Source organism: Octopus bimaculoides, chromosome 20 (assembly GCF_046866305.1).
Source record: "Octopus bimaculoides isolate indiv1 chromosome 20, ASM4686630v1, whole genome shotgun sequence".
Classification (NCBI taxonomy): Eukaryota; Metazoa; Mollusca; class Cephalopoda; order Octopoda; family Octopodidae; genus Octopus; species Octopus bimaculoides.
The window spans coordinates 33,365,322-33,375,105 of record NC_142947.1 but is presented as its reverse complement, the minus strand read 5'-3'; positions in this window follow the sequence as shown (position 1 = coordinate 33,375,105).

The window sequence follows — 9,784 nt, the reverse complement described above, 5'->3', positions numbered from 1 at the left end:
TAATATAGCCTTAAGTACTCGTAAAACACAAGAAGATTCTGGTTAGGATGTCTTTAATCAAACATCTGTTGAATTAGAAATGATCTTGCGCTAAACAACAACAGTGACCACCATGGACACTTCCCATCGTTTCGATTAAATGTTTAAAAAATATGCTACATTAAGTAATACAGGAAGGACACAATGTACCTGAAATGTTTTACGTTACAACACTCTACAGTAAACTACAGCACAATATACGTTATATTACTACACACTGTATCACACCACACTATGCTAGAGTACACAGCAATACACTGGAGTATACTACAGCAAAATAGAGTACATTACAGCAAAATAGAGTACATTACAGCATTTTAGAGTACGTTACAGTACACAAGAGTATACTACGGCATACTAGAGCACACTACAACAGACTAGAGTACATTGCAGTGTACTATAGTACACTAGAGCATACTAGATTAAACTACAGCATATAAGATTATACCAGAGTACACTACAATATACTAGAATATACTATAGCATACTAGAGTACACTGCAGCATTGTAGAGTACACTACAGACTACTCATGCCTACCACATTGTACCTCAAATACATGCCCGCAACACTGTACCTCAAGTGGCTCCTCATCGTGCCTCAAGTGATTGCACACAACACTGTATGGTTTCAGATTTTGACGCAAGGCAAGCAATCTTAGTGGAAAAGGTAAGTCGATATCAACGACCCCAATGTTGTACTGGTACGTATTTTATCGATCCCGAAAGAATGAAAGGTAGGATCGACCACGGCAGCATTTGAACTCAACGTAAAACCAAAAAAAAAAAAAATACCGCTAAGCATTTTGACTTGCGGAGTATCGATTCCGCCTTATGCATAGAAAACTATATAAACGAATAACATTGGTTTCAAATTCTGCTACAGAGCCAAAAATTCGGGGACGGGTTGGGGATAAGTCAATTACATCAACTGGTAATTTTTTTTTTTGCCGACCCGTAAAGGATGAAAAGCAAAGTCGACTTCGGCAGAATTTGATCCCAGAAGTTAGCGACAGACAAAATTCCACTAAGCATTTTGCCCAGCGCGCTAACAATTCTACCAGCTCACCACCTAATTAAGGCATAATATTTATTTTGACTTTTGGCACGAGGCCAGCAAATTCGGAGAAAGGGGTAATTACATTGACACCAGTACACAACTGGTATTTATTTTATCGACACCGAAATGATGAACGGCAAAGTCGACCTCAGCAGAATTTGAACTCAGAACGTAAAGACGGACGAAATACTGCTGAGGTTTTAACCCGGTGTGCTTACGATTTTGCCAGATCACAGCCTTATTATGAAGGCATAATATCAGATCAATATAATCGCTAGGCTTCAAATCACAACCTGTCATCTTCAAAATCATAGAATGAAGGACACATTGGGTGATGTAGTTTTCGATATAGAGGATGGTCATGTGTGGAATACTCTTGAATTCTGATCTCCTCAATCAATCATTGATCTGGGAGTACAGAAAATGCATCAAAGGTAGTAGCATAACAAACTAAAATCACAATACGCTATTGTACAGCATCACTCATCAGTACTATGATTTTCATCACCATTGCTACCATCACAATCATTATCGGCACCCGCTCGTCATCGTTTGTGTCAGCACCATCACCATAACCATAACTAACAGCGACAGCCGGGATACTTATGATGACGGTGGACATGATGATGATGATGATGATGATGATGATGATGATGATGATGATTATGATGATGAAGGTGATGACGATGACAATGATCGTCACCACCACCACCGACATCACCAGTAAGAACACTACTACTACTCCTAATGAACCTCCTTCTACTACTATCATTATCACTGATGCTGCTGTTCTACCTCCCCATCCACTACTCCCCCACTTTCACCACAACCACCACCACCACCACCAACTACTACTACTACTACTACTACTACTACTACTACTACTACTACTACTACTACCACAACCACAACGACGACGACGGCCACCACCACCACGAACTACAACAGCTGCAGTAGTAACAGCAGCAAAAACAACAACAAGAACAACAACAACAAAAACCCTGTCATCAATACAACCACATTCAACATCACCATTATTATCGCATTTGCTAGAAGCAGCAGAAGCAGCATCAACAGTTGAAGCAGCAGCAACAGCAGCAGCAGACGTAATGCAGATGTCAAACAGACGTAAAACTGGAGAGTGACTAATCCAGTTAAATTACACATCACCATTACAACTACGGCTGTTGGGGTAAAGTGTAAGATATCCCTCGTTTACGATCTCTGCTTCCTTCATCCATTGGGTTCCTATCTATATATCTATCTGTCTATCTCTCTATCTGTCTATCTATCTATCTATCTATCTGTCTGTCTGTCTGTATGTATGTATGTCTGTCTATCTGTCTGTCTGTCTGTCTGTCTGTCTCTCTCTCTATCTATCTATCTATCTATCTAGATAGATAGATAGATAGCTATATATATATATATATATATATATATATATATATATATATATATATATATATTTCGTATGTGTATTTCGTGTGCAAAATTCTTGATGTGGATACGTGTGTTGAAAGAAATACAATTAAACCTTGGGAGAGGCATTATGCCGGTAATAAACACACGCACTGGTTCAGTCCTTTATTAATTTATATAGTTTTTTGTTAAATTATTTCATTGCACTCTTGCAATCTCTTCAGTAACTTGTCTCTCCACTTCCATTTATTTTGAATATATGATCTGGCGTTGTTTTGGCGTTGTTTTGGCGTTGTTTCGAAACTGTTTGGTATGAGCATGTGAGTGTGTGCAAGCTCGTTTGTGTGCACGCTCATATGTATGCACGCACTTATGTGTTCGTGCTTATATGTAAGTATGTGCGTCCATATGTGTGTTTGTAACAATTTCGTTTATATCAGATCAGATAGAGACTTTTTAATTAATTTATTTACGTTCATATTCCGCATCATATATATATATATATATATATATATATATATATATATATATATATATATATATATATATATATATATGTATATGTATATATATACATATATAAATAGTTATATATATATATATATATATATATATATATATATATATATATATATATATATATATATAACTATTTATACCTTCCTCTCTCTCTCACTTTCTCTCTCGATATATATATATATATATATATCATGTATATTCGCCTCCCTCCTCATTCTTCTAATGTCACTCAGATTTTCTCTTTCGCCTTTTGTAACCGTCACCTGCAATAATGTGTATCAGACACGTATACACACACACACACATATAATATATATATTTGTATATATCGTGCACAAGGAATGACACAACTCAATCCACGTCGATACAGACAAAACATGAAAACCTTAACAATACATACAGACTGTTATCTCTTTTCACCCACCACCTGCATGCATATCCGTCCACCCCAGCACTACATCACTACAGCACCTTACCCCACCCTTGCGCAAAGCATGTAGCTCCCCCGCCACAACTACTACAGTTTATTACCATAATCACAATGAAATACATTACGACCACCCCAACAAACACATATCACTCATCATCCGCCAACGCCAGCACTACCACCACCGTCACCACCAGCACCCCCACAGTAAACATCACCGCCACCACCGCCATCACCGTCATCGCCGCCATCAACGCCATCATCACCATCACCATCGGCAGCACCACCAGCCCAAGCACCAGCCCAAGCACCACCATCAGCGCTAGCACTAGCAGCACTACAACTGCCATCGTCTCCACCACCACTGCCACTACCACCACCACAGCCGCCATCACGGCCGTCTCCGCTGCTGCCACCACCATCACCGCCATCACCACAGCCGCCGCTTCCACCACCATCACCACCGCCGCCGCCAAGACCGCCACCAAGACCGCCGCTGCCGCCGCCGCCAAGACCGCCACCAAGACCGCCGCTGCCGCCGCCGCCACAACCACGGTGTCCATGTGGTTGTTAGACTTGCCGGACATAGCGGCAATGTCTTCCACACATCAAATCTTACCGTCTTAACAAAAAATAGAACACAATAATGTACTCTTAGATATATTATGTTTGAAAAAGTTATGGAGGCCACGCCTGGAACGTCTTTGATTATTTGTTTGCATAACAGTTATGCTACTTCCATCTTCGTTTCCCAAAATTACAGCACAACACCAAACATCACCTCTATCTCATCCTGGAAACTTATACGTGGTTGCTTAACATGCTAAACATAGCAGCTAAATTTCCATAAATTACAATCTACCGTCATATTCGAGCTGATGTTCTTTCTTTATCATTTAGACATGAAGAAACACAGCGGCGTTTGAGAATCTTAGGATTTAGGGTGGAATAACTCTCTACACCAAATACCTAGTCTAATGCCAGTCACAGAACCAACTCTGAAAAGGTGAACCCTGGGGTCAAGAGGTAGTGTTAAATTGGGCTAAAAATGAAGTCTTTTACCCAAGTAAGCGACGGTAGGATTCGAACTCAAACGAAAAGAGCTTGAACCAATACGGAGACATCCTGTCGCACACTTTAAAAATCCGTCAGTTAATCACCTCAGATTTGTACTTTATTCATCCACCTCAGAAAAGCAGTGAACTGGTAGAATCATTAGCACGTCGGACAAAATGCTTGGCTGTATCTCTTTTGGCTTAATGTTCTGAGTTCAAATTTCGCCGAGGTCTTTTTCACATTTCATACTTTCGGTGTCGATAAAATAAATGCCTTCCTCGGCACCGAGGTCAATGTAATCAGCAAACCTCCTCCCGCATATTCCAGGCCTTGAATCTGTAATTCGATAAAAGTTATCGATCGCTTTGGCGGTGAGAGGCCATGTTGATCTCAGCATAACAGAAATTCAGAATATCGAAGAGTCTGAGTAAACATTTACGACGTTTCTTCCGACATTTCCCGCCTATACTATTTTAGATGACGTAGAACTAGATAAATCGATAACGGAATACCACAAAATATGGCCATGTTTGGAACGCTCTAGGTAATAGATTTGCGTAATCAGAACAACAACCACACGAGCAAAAGAGAGATCCTATATGCGGCCTCTCTTCCTGCTGCAAATAACAGACAAAATTTCCTCAAAAACAACCTCTTATATATATATATATATATAGATAGTCACGTTAGATAATGTAACACTATCTTCATTTATAATCTACATTTAAGATCATAGTTGAGGATAGGCAGGAAAACCAAACCGAAGATATTTTAAGTTCGACTTTTTCACCAACCCCTCCTGTTCTGAAGATCGAATGCTGCCAGTACTTGCAATTCTAACATCAATTTCAGCTACCAGCAGCTCCACCCCGCCCCATCATCCCTTGTAAATACTTGAACTTCTATGGATATTATTCTACCACTACGTCTCCTGTCGGCTGACTCAGCTTGCAAAATCTGTCTTGCGATCTTTTTCCACAGGCATTCTAGCGACAGGTCTGTAGTGCCAGAGATGTGAACTCTCAATGAGGGGAATTACTGGCTCGACCTGGAGAAAATCTTCGGTCACCGACTTAGATATTCTATCGAGTAACGTTACACCCGAGATCTTTCGGAGGAAACCCAATTCAGCCGCTAATATTCGCGATCGTACCCTCTGTTATTACGTACATCCAGGGCCATAACTGAGGATAGGCAAGGAAACCGAAATAAAGGTAACAAGTCTGACTTTGTCACCACTCTCACCTCTCTTGAAGATGGTGTATTATTTTAACAGCACTTGCAATTTTAACATCCACCCCAACTTTCTGCCTCCCATCTCTCTTGAATACTTAAATTCTTCCGACATTTCCCGTCTATACTATTTTAGATGACGTAGAGCTAGATAAATCAATATCGGAATACCACAAAAGATGCTTCATAAACATGTACAGTACAATGGAAAGGCTTTCTTGAGAGGAACAATATCTCAGTCTTTGTAGCACTTATTGTCATCTCTACCTTGTAGTACTCGGCAGCAAACCTATTCGGTGCATGCTAGACATTACCTTCTGATGAGCCAAATATCAAGTAGTACCGCCTCGTCTGCAAATATCAGTGCATCTGTAAATAAAAAGAATGGGCTCGTTACAGCAGAAGCTCCTTTCATCATAGGTGTCTCATAAAGCAAAGCTGACATGATTATAAGCAGGTGATACATCTTGGATGAGTTTCATTAATGAATTCCCATTTCTTCGATTTATGGAGCTACTTCGATTTATAGAGGTGCTTCGATTTATGGAATTTCCTATTAAATATACTACGTTGTGTCTTCATTATATTCGTTTGGAGAAATCAGTTCCAGGCAGTTCACGCTAATACGTATATAGAATTAAATATGTATTCTGTCCAACGATGTTCTACACATTTTTACCACCCATTCGTTTTTACTCACAAAGGTTGTTGCTACAGAAAACCGTCATACAAGATGTCCATGACTGCAATGCGATTTATTCGCTATTCTGTGTTGCTGCCATGATGGCTTGGCATAAGCGATAACAAGAAGACAATAGCGTAGGTTGGAGGAATAAACCAAGAGGCTTTTAAAATTGAAAAATTATGAAAGGTAAAAAGAGAAGCTCTCTAAATGATATGATAAATGGAGAAATCTTAGCAATTCTTCCTGTTCTATAGCGCGTTACTTGTACAATAATGAGTAGATGGTGTTGTAATGTAGTACCAGCCAGTGGTACGGTCACGCCTGGAACGTCTTTGATCATAGCTCTGCTCGATCAGGTTTAAGCTGAGCATAGCAAAAACAATGACTACCATCAAGGAGACGAATCATTAGCACAACAGTCAAAATGCTTAGCGGCATTTCGTCCGTCGCTGCGTTCTGAGTTAAAATTCTGTCGAGGTCAACTCTGCCTTTCGGAGTCGATAAATTAAGTACCAGTCAAGAACTGGGGTCGAAGTAATCGACTATCTCCCCCCCCCCCTTAATTTCAGACACATGTCATCACTACCGTTACTCCTCACTATTAATGCCAATCCTGTGTGGTTAGGTTTAGCACCACCATCACCATTACCACCATAGCAAGACCATTGAAGACAATGAGTTAGCCTCTGCTTAGTGCTTGATCGCACATCCTGTTAGAATAGAAGTCAAAATCTCCTTCAAAATCACACCGCAACAGACATCGGTTATTCAGAGAAAAAAAAGAAAACAAAACCAAAAATGGCTGGAACATCGGTCAACTCCGTCAGAGCTGAACTGGAGTTATTCAACAACAACAACAACAACAACTGCAATGACCATCACACTCGAACACCTACATTAGAGCGTCCGTCACTGCTTACACACCAGTAAATTCTTTCGCCCACACATTCTTTCTTCCTTTCCTTCTCTCTTTCTTCCTTCCTTTCTTTCTTTCCTTCTTTATATCTTTCTTTCTTTCTTTCTTTCTTTCTTTTTTTTCTTCCTTTCTTTCTTCCTTTCTTTCTTCCTTTCTTTGCTTTCTTCCTTTCTTTGCTTTGTTACTTTCTTTTCTTTCTTCTTTCTTTTTTCCTTTTTTCTTCGTTCTTTCTTCTTCTGCTTTCTTCTTTCTTTCTTCCTTTCTTTCTTTCATTCATTCATTCTTTCTTTCTTTCTTTCTTACTTTCTTTCTTTCCTTCCTTCCTTGTTTTCTTCTTCCTTTCTCTCTTTATTTCTCTCTCTCTCCCTCTCATATGCAATAACTGCAACACTCTCGCCCCACTCGCTTTCTTATGTGCATTCTTCATTCTTACAAACATATTTTCGTTGAAAGACTTCCATTTACCAACAGGCTCCCTAATGCCTTATCACTCTCATCGTAATTTTCCCGCCATCTTCAGCCCCGCACCCTCCTCTACGGATACCCTCAAATAACAGGATTGTCTTCATCCCCGCTTCATTGAAAAATCTCCCTCCACCCACTCTTACTACACCCCCTATCCCATACCGACACACTGCGTTTTTGCTCGGGAACAAATGTTTATAGAGTCAGCCTTATAATGAACAATAACACACAGCCCTACACACACGAACACACATTTATAAGTGGGTGTATCTGTATGTATATGTAGCGGGTGTGTATACGTATGCATCATATATTTGAGCTACATTTGCATTTGAGCGACTTCTTAAAAAGACAAAAACAAAAGAATAAAAAAAAGACATATTTTCAAATTTATTAATATGTCAAAAATACGGTGATCCATAACAAATATGACATATATATGTTTGTGTGTGTATAAACATACATATATATATATATATATATATATATATATATATATATATATATATATATATATATACATGTATGCATTTTTTCGCTCTTTTCTATTGATATGTGTGTGTGTAACAAGAAATATAATTATATATATATATATATATTGGAAGGTTTATATATATATATATATATATATATATATATATATATATATATATATATATATGAATACATATATAAATGTGCGTGTGTGAGAGTGTGTGAGCATTAATACATACGAGCACACGAATATGCATTTGGAGACCCCTACGTAGATGTACTGCATTACATCACCACCTAATCATTACTGTACAAGTAAAGCCCTATAGAACAGCGAGAATTGCTAGGATTTCTCCATTTATTATATCATTTAGAAAACCTTGTCTTTTTTACCTTTTCATAATTTTTCAGTTTTAAAAGCTTCTTAGTTTATTTCTCCTACCTACATTATTGTCTTCTTGTTATTGCTCATGCCAAGCCATTATGGCAGCAATGCAGAATAGTGAATAAGTCATATATTGCAGTTCTGGACATCTTAGGTTCAATTCTAACGAATATCAGCTTGAGCAAGTGTCTTGGATCACAGTCTCGTGTAGCAACAATGTTGTTGTTGGCACTCCATCGCTTACAACATCGAGGGTTCCAGTTGATATGATCAACGGAACAGCCTGCTCGAGAAATTAACGTGCAAGTGGCTGAGCATTCCACAGACACATGTACCCTTATCGTAGTTCTCGGGGATATTCAGCGTGACACAGTGTGACAAGGCTCACCCTTTGAATTACAGGCACAACAGAAACAGGAAGCAAGAGTGAGAGAAAGTTGTGGTGGAAGAGTATAGCAGGGTTCGCCACCATCCACTGCCGGAGCGTCGTGGGGGCTTTAGGTGTTTTCGCTCAATAAACACTCACAACGCCGGTCTGGGAATTGAAACCGCGATTCTATGACTACGAGTCCTAACCACTGGGCCATTGCGCCTCCACTTTTACTTGTGGCTAAAAGTGAATGCATGGTAAAAATGAGTGCAATATTATTTGATGGAATACATATATAATTCAATACAGGTATTAGCTCCACCGAGGTCGACTTTGCCTTTCATCCGTTCGCGTCGATAAATTAAGTACCAGTTGCGTACTGGGTCGATCTTATCGACAGGCCCCCTGATCCCAAAATTGTGAGCCTTGTGTCTAGAGTAGAAAGAAAAAAATAATATATACATATTAGTTTGAACTGCCTGGAACTGGTTTTGCTTAATGAATATATTAAAGGCACAAGTTTGTGTCTTTAATAGAAAGTTCCGTAAGCTGAAGCAGCTCCATAAATCGAAGTAGTTCCATAAATTGAAGAAATGGGATGAAACCAGTCCAAGATGTATCATCTATTTAGCTCCAAGTTAGCTTTACTTCATGAGACACCTTTGATCAAAAACGTTCCGGCTGTAACGAACCCATTTTTTTTATCTACAGATGTACTAATATTTGCAGACGACACGGC